This window comes from Caloenas nicobarica, chromosome 1 (assembly GCF_036013445.1).
Source record: "Caloenas nicobarica isolate bCalNic1 chromosome 1, bCalNic1.hap1, whole genome shotgun sequence".
NCBI classification, from domain to species: Eukaryota; Metazoa; Chordata; class Aves; order Columbiformes; family Columbidae; genus Caloenas; species Caloenas nicobarica.
This window is the reverse complement of record NC_088245.1, coordinates 31,629,663-31,647,237: the sequence shown is the minus strand read 5'-3', so window position 1 is coordinate 31,647,237 and position 17,575 is coordinate 31,629,663. Positions and strand designations below refer to the sequence as shown.

At 40.0% G+C, this 17,575-nt stretch overlaps 1 protein-coding gene across 2 annotated transcripts in view; it reads right to left on the bottom strand.

Annotated features, from left to right (window-relative positions):
- CNTN1 (contactin 1) overlaps positions 1-15,423 on the bottom strand; it is a 253,457-nt gene extending 238,034 nt beyond the window's left edge. For both annotated transcript variants that reach the window (XM_065635765.1, XM_065635775.1), the window contains exon 1: positions 15,337-15,423. The gene's annotated coding sequence lies outside the window, so the exon portion shown is untranslated. The remainder of the gene's footprint in view (positions 1-15,336) is intronic.
- Between the last annotated feature and the right edge of the window lie 2,152 nt (positions 15,424-17,575).

Sequence of the window (17,575 nt, the reverse complement as noted above, 5' to 3'; positions counted from 1 at the left end):
TGAAGTATTCAAATATTTATACACATGTCAATATTAAAAGTGGTGAAAAATTCACGTTGTTTAGTTATGTTACCATAATCATTCAGAAGAAAAAGCGAATCAAAAGAAGACAGATGCTGACAGTAATTTCCTATGAGAACACAGGTTTTAGTTAATTTTAATTGAAACTAATTGTCTAATTTACTTCCAGGTTCTTAGAAAATTATCTCAAGACTCAGAGTTATAAATATGCTATTTAAAAATATAGTTTAGGGATTCCTGAAGAACCTGAAATAGCTTTTTTATTTTTATGAAGAAGTGGAATTTTACAATTCACTGTAGAGTGACAAAGTATGCAATGCCTCAGTAATTACTGAGCTATTCATTACATAAAATTGACAACCCCATATAGTGAAACCATCAAGTGAACCCTCTGCAGCCAATATGCTTCAAGGTACATATCAGAGCCAAATGAAATGTTCAGGTAATTAAGAGTCTTGAAATGAAATTAAAACATCACTCTATGTTGCAATCTGTATCTAAAGGATATATGAAATGCTCAGCACCCATGGACACCAAATAGCAGAGAAATGACCTACATTATGCAATGGTAAATCCAACTATAGCTTGATGTGTAATGCCAACACAAGAGATTCAACTTTTTCCAGAGGTGAAAAGCAAAACCTAAATTCATTCACATTTTGAAGCATCCAAGCTGCCTTCAGCAAGCATCAGAAATGAAATGTTTTAGATCAGAAGCAGCGTTTAAAACTTCTTTAAATATATCATTATTCCATTTGCAGCCAAATCAACATAGGAAACAGAGCTAGTGAAATGGCTTTTGCAAAGCAATGAACTTAATTTCACCCTTGTTCTACACATCTATCCATGGAAAGCAACAAGGTACTACATAAGAAAATTCAGAGATCATCTGATGGGATATGGATGTTACAAGTTCTGTATAACCTAATGCCAACATTGCCTGAGAATCCACATAGGTACCTAGAGCAACCTCCAAGCAGCTGAGACAGTAAGTTATAAGGGGGTCCTCTTAGGAGAGGGTTCAGATATTGTTCATACATGCAGAAATATAATATATGAAAATAATTTTATGTAGTAAAAGTAGCTGATAGAACAATATTGAATAGCACTAACAGAACAGTAGTTGTAGTGCTCTCACATTTGCAGGTCAGATCTTTTCATCTTACTTGCATTGAACAAGAACATTGAACTTCGAGAGCTGTCCAATTAATAGCAGCTAAAAAGCTGAATTAATCTACTCTTTTGTGGGCAAAATAAGACGTTACATAAATTACTTCTCATCTGCAAAGTTGTCTCCAGATAAAGCTCATTAAAATCAGTTTTATAACAGTGCCACTCCCTTGACGTCAGCTAAATGATTCCCAATGCAGACTTCCACATGTGTGATTAATGTCAGACCTAATAACCAGCTAATAACAGTGGAAATCCATAATGCTTTTTCCTATTTCTTTATAGGAATTACAAGACCTGCAAAGAGTGCGATGTTTCTTAAAGCTATGGTAAACCACTAGATTTAACTTTTTCCCATTTTCAGCACCAACTGGAAAGTTTCACAGTAACACAAGCTTCAAGAGCAGAATTTTGAATTATAGAAGTCTGGTTAAATGGAACAAAAGTTATTAATATTTGTGATTGAGAAAGGGGAAGGACAATTTTGAAATAAATGTGACTACTTCAGCAGAAGTAGTTCACTAAGTTATAATAAATACATTTGCATTTGGAATTAAGAAGTTAGAGAAAATTGTCATTAAATGCAATTGATGTAAGAAGATTTTCATTACTATTTTTATAAGAATTGGAAAATGGGATTGAACTTGGTAACATTGCTGTATCAATGTTTTATTGCTAAAAGGTGTGGAGGAGTTGTTCTTTCAGATGGGTAAGACTACGATTCTCTGACCCAAAGTAACAAGAGTAATATAGGCTTAAGAGAAGGGAATGAAGTATTGACACTAAAGGTGTATGAAGTTAGAACACAAGACACACATCAAGTCAGTGTTTCAAGGAGAATCTAGCTGATTTGCTGATACCACTTTCAAGATGAATAATTTACAGTCAGCAACACGCATAATTACACTGTTTTAAACAACAAGATAGAAGTTGTATTTTATGATAAATTCCTAAATGGCTTCTAATTTAAATATTATATAAAGTTATTAATCTGTCTTAAGAATCATACATTTCTTGAAAGAAAATTCCTTGTACCACAAATATAAAGGAGGAGCTGGGCTGTTCAGTAAGGAAGATGCCAAGATATTCCTGTGCTTTCCACACATGCCTTAATGTTTTTAACTGTACCATTTTCACTTTGCAGTCTTCCATCGGGTTTCTGTACCTACTTAGTGGACCTTATTATTGCTATTCATACGAAGTATATTTGTACAGCAGCCTGATTCTAAGTGACAAAAAGAAGTGCTGCTTCAATGAAAATTAATTTGTAAGCATATTCCTAACGAATCATCTTAATGACAGAAATAACTTGCAACTGAATCTCAGAATAATATTTTCTCCTCCAATTTGCAGAAATATAATGTTTCTTCCTCGTTTTCCAGTAAGCGGGAGGAAAAAAAAAAAGGAGCAAAGAATCATATTTTCAGATACAGAAGTTGTACAGAAGTATAATTTTTAATGGAGGGAAAAAAGGAGCCATTCTCTGTATAACTGCAAACACACAACTTTTTTTTTCCTTTGTACAGGATTATCTTTTGCCACTTATTTCACACAGGTAGGTACGCCTAATTTTTTTCCCAACAGGCACCCAATTTACCTTTCAAATATTCTCAGACTGGTTCTCAAAAAAATATTGGTGAGACTCAGCTGTCAACCCTTAGTTGGTTCAGCAAATCACAAGGCACCCTGAGGACAAGTGCTTCTTCCTCATCTACCTACATGTGTGCACTCTTTCTTTGAGAAAACTTAATAATGGCTGATTTTCTCTGGAAAAAGAAAAATAACTTGTCTCAAAACGCCTGTACTGTAGCATAAGACAAGGAGGCAATTTCCTTACCCAACTTCTATGCCAATTACCAAGCTGTGCAGCTCACAGCTCTCACTTATTGGAAGGCAGCACCTGCCAACTGTCACTAGACCAACAGAGAAAAAAGAGACACAGTAATGTTTGTATACACTTCTGCAGCCAGAATTAACAAAAACCCCCACTATTTGCAACTGTCTGTAAAACCATGAGAGAATACTTCTGGAAGTCTGCAACAAATATTTCTGCTTTTATATCACACTGAACTGAGAAAACATTTAAACCTAAAGCTCTGGATGAGCAATTTAAGAAAGTGATCTATAAAGGAGTCCTTCATTGCTTGCAGTTGTCTTCTAAGCCAGCCTTCTAGGATTGACTAACTAAACAACAATACAGACATTTCTACTTATCTACATGCAATAATGCAAAACTTTGCAACTCAAAAGCTCATTCTTACAAGTGTCCCTATCTTCCTACAAACTTAAATGTAAATTCATCAGCAGACTATGATTCCACCCTCAGAAGTGGTCCAAGTATATAGAGTAAGTCACAAATGCATTCAAAAATGTGCATAGAATGCCAAATATGAAAGATTATCTTTATCTGGAAACATTTATAATTTAGAAATATAGGAAGAACAATAAAATTGTTTAAAATATAACAGCTTAGAAAACAAGGCATTTTGTGTATGCAAAGTGAAAGATTTTAAAAAAACCATAGTCCATAGTTTGAGTATACTCAACCACCAAGCAGCTTCTTGAATTGCTTGGCTTGAGCTACAATTTCAGATTTTCTTCTATTAAATCTTCAAAAAATGATTAGCAGTAATAACCCTGCTATATTAATCTGCATCGTTGATTTGATTATATGCTCCTGTATTTAATACAAGAAAATCTGTCCTTATCTGGTATCACAGCCTTCTTTATCTTTCTTTATTTTGTAGGTATTTTCAGAGACAGCAGGCTTACAGTTCAAATTATGAATTAGGTAGCACGTTTTCATATTACATCCTGGGATCAGCTGAAGCCCATAATCTTGGCCTGGCAAGCCTTCTGAGATGCTGCTGATCTGAAGTCACCATTCAATTAACAGCAAACAGGTTCACAGACCAAGTCAGGACCTTCAGTTCTTGGGTGCCTTTCACAAGCACGAAGTCTGAAAGACAAGTAACCTCTAAGTAGACAGATAATTTCACAGGTTATTATGTTCCAAATTGGAAGAATCTTGAAAGGCCTAACGTGACAACTGTAGGAACATAAGATTTGGCTGCACTCCTCCTACTTTTTGAAATGTGTCTCAGATGACTGTCTGTTTTTGAGACATAGTCGGTAAATTTATGAGTAGTTGTAATCCAGACTAGGGCAAAATCAGACTATTTATTTTAAATCATTGGTGTGGATTTAAACTCATGCAGGCAACAGGCTAGGCAAATTAAGAAATATGTGTTAGCACTCGTTATCTGTTACCTCCTCTGGCCCAGCTTCTCCCCAGTCTGTACCCCTAGGAGTGAGATCAAGTTTACCCGAGGAGATCTCCCCAGGCCATCAAGAGAACTTCCAGGGAAGATGAGAGAACCACTCAGGATGAAAGACAGCATTACAAGCTCTAATGGGCCAGGAATTCAGGGGCAAGCATGAGCACAAACAATACTAATACATCCAGCAACAGAAAATTTTACTATTTGCCAGGAAGATTAAATAACATTTTAAAATACTGCCCAAATATTGGCATTTTTTCATGTGCACTGAACAGATCCCCAGGGAAAGATCCCATAAAACAGGAATAATGAAGTCAGAATTTAAAAAAAAAAAAAGTAAATTAACAGACAGAAAGTCACAAACATAAATACACTTTTTATGTAAGTGCTTAGCAACATCCTGAAAGACTGTTTAGAAGAAGCACAAGTACCCATGTTCTGTGAGGTTACTCCAAGCACCTAAATATTGTTATTCTATACTATGGTAAACAGAGAGCCAGAGAGTGCTCAGTCCAGCCCAAAACTTGCATCTGGATGGTGAAGTTTCAAGGCCTAATGCTAATAGCTAATAAAAAGTCTTCTCATGTAAATCTGCCTATATTTAACTCTGAAAAGCCCTTACTGAATTTTGTGTTCTAACAAAACTTTCAGATGAATAAGACAAAGTGACAAGCAAAAAAATATTGGAAACAGGTATTTAAAAACTGATTCTCTCAGAGCAGGCAATAATTAGCCTCTGGGCTCTCTCCAGTGATAATCTGTGTTTTATGAAGCTGAACTGGAGTTCAGCTGTAAACCAAAAACTTCCAAACCAAACTCTGTAAACCAAAACTTCCAAAATGTAGTTAATTAGCTATACAGATAACCATATTGCCCTTTGAATTATTTTGTGATCTTAAATGTCTCCAGGTCAAACCACCAAATAACTGTTCTTTGGTTGCTTGCACACCCCATTAAATACCACAGTATCTAGCTAGTACCCACACAATAAATGCTTTCCCTTTTTATAAAAAGAGATTTGATAGCTATAAAAAAAAATTAATGCCTCATTAACCATGAAAATCCTTGAAAGATAGGCCAAGAATATCCTAATTGTTTGGAGTGCTTTAGTTCAGACAGTCACAAACAAATATCAAGGGACTTCTACCTAGAAGTGTGCTGACCTGAGCAAGGGGCTGTCCAGAGACAGGTGCCAAACTGCTGAAATAAAAATTGCGTTTCAAGGTGCTCCATATCCTTCACTGTACTTACATTAATCCACCAGTTTTTCTTCAAGCTGGCCTGCAAAGAATGTCTGAAGGCTGAGTAGTTCTGTAACACAAAATACTGTAGGTGCTTTGATAGTATTAAATAATAACACAACAATAAATTGTGACCTGTTCTAACTGGTGGATATGACAGAGTAGATTTTTTTTTTGACGGTGGCCAAAAAGGCACACATAATCCTTCCAGACTTTTTTCTCTTGTCACACTAGTACCAGTACACATTAGCATAGATGAGGAAAGAGCATTTAGTGTTTTAAAAACAAATACACACATAGGAAACGTGACTATTTTTAAGCTTTACCTAATCACTGTGGGTTTAAATACTGTCAGCAACACTGCCAAGGATAAGATCAGCTAATAAATACTCAGTAGGCCACAAAAGCACACTACATGAATGTAAATAAAACTGAGGTAATACGTAAGTGTATGGTAATACACTAAAGTATGTCTTTCAGACTTGTCCTAGTTAAAAAAATAAAAACAACAACAAAAAAACCCCACAAACCCACATCCTAAACCTCTGTGCTTCCTTCCAGTATATGCATAGGGAAGGTCTGAATCATATGAAGATGCTGTAACAGAAACGTCACATTGGTGTGGAGTTAATCACTGTGAAGAAGAAAAAGTCTTTATATCTTCTGAATGCTTCAAATAAGATCTCATAGAAAAGAGACAAAACAGGTTTTATGGTTCAGCCACATTTAAGACTGGGTCAGCTGGTCTGTAGAGAACCCACAGAACACATTACAATCAAAGAATGTGAGCGGAAATGGGAGCAGCTGTGCTTTATTACAAACCTGGGGCTGTTTGAGCTACAAAACTTTCTTTATGCCTTTAAGTTTCCGTAGGACTCTGCTGTTCTGAGCAGCAGGTTCAAAACTCACATTTCCACACAAACAAAGTACTTGGTTTAGTCAGATTTATCCTATTCTGTATCTCACCTATACAACTAAGTGCAAATTAATCTTTCTTCTCCGTCATACCACTTTTCTCCATGCCCCAAAATCACATTTTGTAATCACATAGCCTAATAACAAATGAACCAAACAACTGCTGGTAATGAAAATGCCAAAAATTCTTTTTTATTCAAACCCCTTTAGTCATCTCAAGTATTCTTAGCTAATAAAATGCAATTCACCATTACATCAAAAAACAACAACAAAAAAAGCTCTTTAATATTTTTAAAACAATTATCCACTGCACCATCCCATAGGGAGAATTTGCATTATTTTTGTTCCTGATTCATATCTGATACGTTTTTTCCAAGAAGAAACAGAGAGAAATACTCCAGTTCTAGAAAATACCTCAAGTAATGGCTCATTTTTGCACATACTGGCAGAAGGTCCCCAGAGGAATAAAAAGCATCCACTACGAAGTAAGTATACTTCGTTTTTCTTGTTTATTTCATTAATACAATTCAAGTACCTCAAAGTATGGTTTACACTGAGATTTAAATAATGCAGTTAGTAACTTCTAAACTCATTTCTTAAAAGTCAGCCTACTTGAGATTGTCTGCTTCTCTTTCCTTTCATATTCTTGGGGTATTTATTAGAGACAACTTTCTTCTTCAGTCCACTATCTTCAGACAAATAGACGGGCACTGAGAGGAAAAAAAAAAAAAAAGACCACTCATATAGATATGTTTGTGTATATATACAAATACATGTTAAGGTAATGGTGACTAGATGAGGCCAGATCAATAATCAGATGAGACAGTTGCGTATTTTTTCCACTATACAAGTTTTTAATAATTTTAATTAGGTTTTGTCAATGCTTTCCAGTTTCTTATTTTGTAAATACCAGCAACTTAGAAGGAAATTAAATCTTCATCTAAACTGCTAATAGTCGACTTACACAAATAAACTTTTTAAAAAGATAAGAATTTTGAGATAAATTGGTTGTGATATTAATTATTCACCATATACTGTAATTTTCCACTTAATGCATCAATACATTTTGCAATGGGGCAGATCAGCATCAAGAAATGAAGGACACAATGAAGTATGGTAATAAGCCAAAGAACTGAGGACCTTATTCAGCGTTCCCTCCATAAGTCTGAGGAAAAGCCTTTTCACCTATAATGACTTAAAAACTTAAAAAAAAAAAAAAAAGTGAACAAACAAAACAAAAGAAACCCACAAAGATCTAATGCAAAACTGAAATGGAAGATGAACAATAATGTATAACTGAGCTATCACCCCAGTTGTTTAGAAGTCAGCATTGGCACTACTCCACTAGTTATTCTTCAGTGGTTTTTTGGGTTTTGTTGCTGTTGTTTTCAATAGTTGACACAGTTTTCATGTATTATATAGACAGTCAATAAATGAAAATAATAAAAAACAAATTCATACATTTTTTTAAGCCCAGATAATGCTGGACTTTCACTTAGTCTTTAGTTTGTGACTTTTGAAAACAACCTAATACAGTCAAGCTGTAGACTAATTTTGTCATTGTGACGGCCTGATTATGTCTTTTCCAGGGATGTCACTGACACACCTAATGTAAGTGGCATAACTGGATACTTTTTCAAAACATTGATATGTTAGAAACTTTTGAAAAATTACAGGGCCAGGAAAAGTCAGACAGAAAAGGTATAATAAAAATCAAGAGCAAAGAGAGTTCAGGAAGTGACAAAAAGAAGGGGAAAAAGGAGCATTTCAGAATGCCTGGCTTTCCAAGATCTATTTCAGCAGCAGCTGGTGTCCCTTGGAGCTCCTTTATAATGAAAATCTGAAGTGGAAACTGTTAAATATTCCAAAGTTCATTTTTATAAAAGAACTAAACTGTAGACAGCTGACAAAAGGGGAACTGGGCTTCTGGCAATAGTACAAAAGAATGATGGCCTTATTCTTCACAAGAAACACAGAAAACAAAATATATATTTCTAGCTGCTCTTTCTCATTTATCTTAATCCGTATTATTTTCTTTTTGCTCTGCTCAAAAATGTTCATAGTGAAAAAATGCAATACTTCAACTAAAAGCACTACTTGCAACAGCAGTGAGTCTTCTAGCTTCTAGAAGGAACAAGCCTTAACAATGGATAAGTTATCCTACTAGGCACTCTTCGAAGTTCACTAATAATAGTAGGTAAAGGAAAATACAGGTTTGATCTTCAAAATAGAGACATTTAATTTCTTTTCATCTTTATTTTAGGTCTTACGGGAAAGTAGCTGGCAAGACAACCGACTGCCTCTATCAAAACAAAATCAGCTTTATTTCAAGTTTCAGAGAAAGCAAACTAGTTGGAAGTGCACTTATGTGGAAGGAAGTTTCCATTAAGAAATATTTAGGGTATAAGGCTGCTTCTCTCTTCTCATGCAAGAAGCAAAATATTTTTATTTCCCTCCTAAACTGTGATTAGGCTTGAACATGAAAAGCTTGAAGAACAGACATAGTGAGGAAAAAAAATAAGTATGTGAAAGGTGAATTGATGATATTCATAAAATCAAGGTAGCTTTCAAAAAAACGATGTATTCATCACTGCATCACGTATTACTTGAATTATAAGCAGGTACTGCAAAACAAACAAACAAACAAACAACAAAACATTGAGTTTACGGAACACACAAGTTTAACATGACATGGACTTCTTTCCCAGATGTGGTAGATCCTAAATTCTCCATCTCACTGCAGCTCCTGTGTTAGAACCAGTCACTCTTCTGTTGTCCCATCCCTCTGCTTGAGACAGGACACACGTTATCTCCCTCATTCAGCAAGGGCTGCTCATTCCCAGAAAGATTAGCACCTTAACTAGGTACAACATTAAGACGTTAAAACATCATTAATAGCCTGTTCCACTTACCAAAATCCTGTGTTTGTTTTAAATTTTCACATGCAGACTAAGCGTGTGAGATTTTGTTTGAAAAATGTTTCATAATATAAACCAGCTGTATTCATAAGAGGAATTCTTTCTTCCGATGAAACTGAAGAGGTATCATCACATAAGTACTACAGCTCATTACAACATACCAATGTTTACTGACCAAGCTACTGAATCCTGTTATTATCTCCCATAAAACAGACCTACGATAAAACATCAAGCCTGCCTAATGCACAGAGCAAACCTAGCAGTGCATTTAAACACAATTACCAATGATAACTAAAAAGGCAATTCGGTTTGTAACACTGTATATTGATGTTTCCCCCTTCTAGAGAATACCAGGGTAACTTCATCGGATAATTGATGTTGTAAGGGACGCCAGGAGGTTTCTAGCCCAACCTCCTGGTCAAAGCAGGGTCAGCTCAGGCATTCGATCGGGTTGCTGGGGGCTTTATCCATTTGAGTCTCGAAAACTTCGAAGGAGATAAACTGCACAACTTCTCTGAGCAACCTGCTCCAACGCCTGACTGACTATATCAATACCTTTCTTTGATTTTTACAAACAAATTAAATTTTGTAGTTGTTAGACAGAAATGCATTACTCAGATTATATGGATAAGAAAAACAATTTCATGCAGAAACTAATACAGTCGTAAATTCAAGTACATGCCTAACAACTTGGAGTACTGGCTTGATTGGAATCAACAGTAAGTTACAGTTATGCTCCTGTTCAACTGTTGTGCTAAACTGGAGAAAATCGAATCGTCTATGGTAAAGCAGGATGTTTCCAATAAAGCTATAAAAAGAACACCCATCTCATTACTAAATCATGATTGCTGCGCTACAAGCTAACTCCTGTGCATGGGAACAACACATCATCTAGCCACTATTTGTCAATTATAAAAGTATTACATAAATACAAGCAAAGAACTTGTCAAATATGTGTATTTCTTCATTTTGACACTGCACTGCTCACATGAGTTCTTAAGAAGATTGCACAAATACAAAAATGTTTTTACGTGTTGTCTCACATTATTCAGTCTGTGATGCAAACGGTAACTCTTCCATGCCCCCCCATTTCAGACATGAGAGCTACTAAGTTATTGCAAATAGTATTTTAATCATATCAAAAGGAGTACCTTATGCAAACAAAATACTACAGTGCAGTGGTAACACCATTTTATTCAGATCTCAGTTCACTGAGAGACTTATATTTTGGTTTTGTAAATATTTCTTTAAAGTAGCTGTAGCAAAACAACACAAAATTAAAACAAAACAAAAAGTATAAACACAAACCAATCCTAATTCATCAATTATTTTATTTACCATCCCAGAAACCCCCAAAACTTAGCAGGGTTAAGCAAAATATACAGTATACAGATCACAGAATCATTTCAGTTGCAAGAGACCCTCAAGATCATCAGGTCATGTATATGTTCCAGTTAGGATTGCTAATGTCTCTTCATAATTAGGACTATTTAAGTTGTTCAGCATTTCTAATGTTTACTACTACTTACAACTTTGGCAAAGTGTCCTGTCCATCCTTGCTTTCTTCCAATGCATACATAGAAATGCATATTTAACGTATCTCATTGAAAAATTAATTGAAGAGTTCAATTTTTAAAAGGACCAATGGAGGAAAAACACTTTTTTTTTTTCCTTCTTTCTTTCAGTAAAAGTGTCTTCAAAAAACGTTAGTGACTACATTTTTAAGCCATCAACAGCAAGCTTTGAGTTAATGCTGCGCTTCTTAAAGGATGGGTGTCACGAGGATGGAGCCAGGCTCTTCTCGGTGACAACCAACAGTAAGACAAGGGGTAATGGGTTCAAGCTGGAACACAAGAGGTTCCACTTAAATTTGAGAAGAAACTTCTTCTCAGTGAGGGTGACGGAACACTGGAACAGGCTGCCCAGGGGGGTTGTGGAGTCTCCTCCTCTGGAGACATTCAAAACCCGCCTGGACGCCTTCCTGTGTAACCTCACCTAGGTGTTCCTGCCCTGGCAGGCGGATTGGACTGGATGATCTTTGGAGGTCCCTTCCAATCCCTAACATTCTGTGACTCTGTGATTCTTCCTGCATCTCTAAAAATGTACCAAAACCTAACCAGCTTCTAAGACAGTACTGTGTTGTTTCCAGAAGAACAAAAGCCACCTTATGGTCTATGCAGAGGAATAAAAGTTGAGACCAACATCTGGTAAAAGCACAGAAGAAGTGAGTAGAGATTGAGTAGAGAATGAGAGTAGCCTGGACTGATGTAGCAAATCAAGAAAAGGAAGCTCTGGGAAACAAAGAAAAGTAAATTGAAGGAATGCTGACAGGCAAAACGCAAGGAGAGACAGGACTGGCTGAGGAAAGAAATTGAAGACAAATTTTAATGGTTAAGACCAGCAATATTTTAAAAATGAAGACTGAGACTGTCTACAGGAGGATGAGGAGATTTTCATTAGGAGACTATAAAGGACAACGTGAAAAGTACTGTCCTTGCAGAGACCTGGCAGAAGAGTCCTCATCCACCATGACACTCTCTCTAAATCTTGGAATAGAAAGGACTCCAGTCTTTCACCACTTTTCCAATATCAGAAGTACCTGGGCACATCCACAGCAAACTATGCCATTCTGCTTTATCACTGGTGTCTGTAAAAGGGACTGTACTCTCACAATGCCATCGTTCGTAGTGCTAAAAGTTCAAGAGCTTTTGCAAAGGATTCAACTTTTCCAATCCTGTCGATAACCATTGTGGTTTCAATACAGTAACACAAGAAGAAATTTACTGTGAGAGTTGATTTTTTTTAAAATTTTCTTGGTTTAGTTTTCATTTTTTTAAATTCCTTTAATTTTCTAAGAAGAAAGTACATGGGACATGTATGCACATTTTACCCCACAAACAACATGAAATAATATTACTAAGGTTACTAAATCAACCTCACAAAAGTTATGAAAATTAGAAACACTGTTGTCTGTGAAACAATTCGCTCCCCTCCAGTCCGTTGTCTGTGAAACCATAATTCACTCCCCTTGAGCGTGTATGTTTTTATACAATAATGAAATTAACATGTACTGCTTCTTCAAAGTTACCTTGCCTCATCCAGTTCACAGGATGAACATGCACAGAAGATGATAACAGAACCTAATGCAAGGGTTGCCTGCTGAAGAAGAGGGATGTGTGCAGTGAACGAGGCAGGGCTTGCAGAAAGAAAAGGGGTCAGGGGCTCTGTACTATACCATAAAGGCTTTAATGGTTGAAGTCCTCCCTGTGGTAGTTTCCACCACTGCTCTTACTGTCACGCACACCTTTTAACCCAACATTTCCATAGTTTGTAATTAACTGTGAATTCCTCTTTTTCCCATCCACTCTGCAGATACATTCACAGATGTGTGAAGCACTCGGGACTGGACACCAAAATGAGTGAATACTTCTCACCTAGTCCTCCTTGTGCCTGTGTTCACTGTCTGTAAAAGTCTAGTCTCACATTAGGTAGTGTTTGATAAACTAATAATTATTTGTGAGGCAATCTGATCACTTAATGATAGGCACATTAGCAAAGTCCATATAGATTGTTATCAGTCCTGTCTTCAAAGCAGAGTTGAGTAATGCGGAGTAAATAAATAACGGGCTCACATAGCAATCAATGAGAACGATAAACAAAAGCAAAATACTGAATTGTGTCAAGTGAGCTCCATTCATCCTGTGCACTGAATGAGATAGGGCTCCTGTAGAAAAAAAATAGTACGTGATCATGTAGTAGACTACTAGAAAGGCATGCTCAAAAAGGCACTTAGAAGCTCTTTGTTCCATAACCTTAATAACGTGGGATGTCTTTTACAGAAGGTGTTTAATATACTTCATTTAAGATCCTACGAAATCAAGTAAGTTCCTGCATTATCATGCAGCTGTGCTGAGGTTGCATTACGTTTTGGTGTCTTTCAGAAGCAAAACTGGAGATCTCTTGTTGGCTTAAAACAGCATTGTAGATAATACAAACATGGACAAAGACAGGAGAGTTTTGCTTAGCTTCTTATTTTTACTTTTTGCAAAATTTAGATGGATAAGGTATATTTTGATGAGATGTTAACTATCACTAAATATAAATGCATAAATTGAGCAACTGATGCTGATAACACACATTCAAATGTAAACAAACAAACAAAAGCTCTATACTACCAACAGGCTCCTGCAATGTTAAGGAAAGTTCTTTAAGAAGTTTTGGTCGATTATTATAACTTGTGCAACATGGGCCAAAGATCATCCTTTCACAGGGATTTGTATAATATTTCAAGCAAGACATATAAAAGTTACTAATGGCAGAAGAGCAAAATGGAGATTTTTTTTAATAACTTCAAGTTATTTCAGAAAGGTTTCCCCTGCTTTTATGCAATTTCAAGTCCTCTATTAATTATTTTTTACTTGTTTTAGAAGTAATTTTATACAAAAGGGTGATACTATGTATATTTGTTAACATGACCTTTGATACAGCCACCTCTGCACTGGATACATTTTTAGGCAATTTGTTTGCCTAATTTGTACACACCAGTAATTACATAATTGTTTATTTTTAAAACCTTAAAGAACCCTTTAAATATTTTTAACGGGCGTTAATATAATAACCATCGAAACCATTCTCAGTTCACAGGTCATAGCTTACTTTCATTACTAAATGGAGCATAGTTGATTAACTGCATAGATAATCTCCGCTAGGTTTTATAAGCGGCATTAAATAGCGCTTCATAAAGCAGACGGAATTCCTGGAGAGCCCCTCTCTCTGTGTGCAGCTCAGCCCCTTCAGGTGACTTTTGGCACAGCTCAGCAACGGCAACGTCCGCAAGTGGTGTTTCTGTTCTCACCAGCAGGTGTTACTACAGTCAGCCTGAATTACTGCCGTTTTAGGAAAAGTGGCACAGAAAAGCAGCGTAATTAGCATTTTACAAAGGGAAAACAAAGTGAAACACTATTCTTTTTACTGCAAGAATGTGCAATGGAAAAAAAAAAATCCCTTTTTCTCTGATCACCATTAAATACACTCAAAACGCGCACAAGCAAAAGAGACGAGGCAAGGCGGCTGCCCGTGGGCGTGCAGGCTGCTCTGCCAGACAACCCGCGCAGCAACGGCGGTGCTGAAATGATGCGCTGTAAGAACACACTACGGATGCATTTTTCCACAAGCCGCCCAAACCCATATATGCGCCAGGAAGAACCAGAGACGGTATCGAGACTGAGGTTTCGGCTGCAGCCCCCACCCCCGGGCCGGGCGGCAGCCGCGATGGCACAGCGCTCGCCAGGGGATTAGCCGCGGAAGGCAACCCACTTTCGGCAGCCCGGGGGTCCCTGTAATCCCGTCCCCAGCGGCTCCCCCACCCCCGCTTCCCTCGCCGTGTAACGACACCGCCCCCGGCTGCCTCAGCGCAGCGGGGCCCGGGCTCCGGTACCGTCCGCCAGGGAGCCCGGGGCTCTGCCGCCGCCCAGCCGCGGGGCGAGGGGCCGCGGCCGCCCGCCACCCCGCACCTGCCCCAGCTCCTCCGGCCCCGCCGGCCGGGAAAGTTGACTGCCCGCCGCGACACGGCCCCCGCCCACGCAAACCCACCCGCGGCGGCGCCCCCCTCCCCGGAACCAGCCGCTGCCCCGCCGGGGGCTGCCCTGTCCCCGCACAGGAGGCAGCGCCGCGGCAGCGGCTCGCACTCGCGTCTCTGCAGCGGGACCCCGCTGCGCAAAGCGGGCAGGGGACTCGCGGCCGGCCCGCAGCGTGCCGAGCCGAGCCGTGCCGAGCCGAGCCGAGCCCTACCTGTGCAGCGCAGCCGCGCAGCCGGGCTGTCACCCCGCGGCGTCCCGCCTCGGCGGCGCGCACCTGGCACGGGCACGGCGCGGCACGGCCCGCCGCCCGCCTGACAGCCGCCCGCGCGCGGGGCGGGCGGGGCCGAGCGGGGAGCGGCGGCGGCTGATTGGACAGGAGTGATGTCACTCGTGCGCGCGCGCGCGCGAGCGCGGCGGCGAGGGGAGAGGTGAGGGAGAGCGGGGACAACGGCGGAGGGAATAGGTGAGGGCAGGGCGCCGCGGGAGAGCGGGGAGAGCCGTGGGAGCGGGAGGGGAGGGAGGAGTGTGGTGACAGCAGAGCGGGGGAGCCGGGCACGGGAGGTGAGCCCGGCGCGGCGAGGGGCGAAGGGGCTCAGCAGCCCCGGCTGCGGTGGGTGCACGGCCCCGGGGAGCGGGATGGGTGGCGGCGGGAGGGTCGCCCCGTCAAAGCAGGAGCGCCGAGGGTGCGCAGTGCCGAGGACGCGGGGGCTTTTCAGCGTCTCCCCGTCCTCGGCCGGCCCGCTCGCCGTGACACACGCCCGCAGGTGGAACGGCGCTCCGCGGGGGGGGCGCCGCCCGCTCTCACGCTCACTCACTGCCCCCTCCCGCAGGCACAGGCGTGCGCGCTGCACATGCCCAAGGGAGGGTGAAGCCCGGGTGAAGCTGCTGCCCGTACCCGGGCCGCGTCCGTCAGCTGCACCCCCTGGCAGCAGCAGAAGAGGCGGGAGAGCGGACGGACTCGAGGGTGCAGCTGCGCAAGGGGCGCGGTGCTGCGGTTCATCGAGAAATGTGCCATGAAACGCCAGGTTCCAAATTTAAATTCATACCCTCCTGCCAAATTAGAAGAATAACTTTGAAATGACAGGATTTTTCTTAACCTCCTATTTATTTTCTAGACTTTGCGTCTTCTGTGCAGGTTTATATTTCTTAATTTTTCTTCATTACCACAAAGGCTAGATATTTATTTTTAAAGCCTTTACCTCTCCCTTCAGCCCAAGTCCTGCGGTATTTTCCACTTTGTAAATTGCTACAGAAATCAAAACTCCCAGAGGTAAATAAAAAAGACAAAAGGACTGTGTGAATGCACAGGCAGGAAGGTGCACCATCCCAAAATAAGTATGGGGCTTGCTGTATGCATGCTTGAAGGAGAGCTAACAGGGCCAAAGTGGAGAAATGATCCACAGAGGAGTCACGAGCTGCCAAATTCCTGATGGCCGCTGCAGGAAGGACTCGCGAGGAATGGAACATGCAACCTGCAAAACAAGGAGACATGAGTTCCCACTGTATATGAAACACAACCCTTGGGGGAAGCAGGGGCTGAAACTCTGACACTTAATATTTAGAGAGAGTGACAGATAACACACGGTCACTAGCTGGTAGAGCACAAATAACACTTCATTAGGGTATGCCCCGTGCATGCCAGTGAAGACCAAAGAGCAGAAAACTTCAGCTAGTCCAAAGCCCTCAGCCTGACAGCCTGAGGCACAGGAGGCGCAGGAGGAAATAAGACTGCTTCACTTGTAGCCATCATCTCAGGTAGTTCTTGTATGTCTAAAAGGATGTGAACTTGCTCCTCTAAAACACAAGATACCATTGACCTTACAGCTTTACGGTCTGCAGATTGCAGCAGATACTGTTGTGTCAATTACAGTGAGATCACACTGCCACAACCATATGGGTCAGAAGCTTGTTGTTCAAGGATAAAAAAGATAGTTCATAAAAAAAGCCCTAACAGATTCTCATTTAATCAATCCAGAGTTGGAGATTTAGGCTTGGGCTTTTAATTCCTGTATCTTAATCCAATACTGAGCATTGTATCTGTACACAAACACACAGAAGAGAAGAGCTGTCACTGTGGGTGTGCTCTCAAAGCAACAGGGGCGGAGGCTGCATATCAGGAGGGAAACTGATACCAAAGGTGCAAAACAAACGGGAGATAAAGACTGAATAGAAGAGCATATTAGGGTAAAGAGGTTAAATCATACATGTTGCCAAACAGTAGATAGTCACAGAACAGAAGGCATTTAAGTATTAGCTTTGAAGCTCTGGCACAGGCTTAGTCTGAACTGCAGTTTTTAGGCAACTGCTTCCTTACAGTGAAGACCATAAAACCATTCCAGCCCCTGTCAGGGTTTAGAGCTGTCTTAGGACTGCACTGAATGGTGTTTGGTTCCAAAACTGCCTCAGGCTGCATTTTGCAGCTTGAAGCACTAAAGCACGGAAGTCAGCTT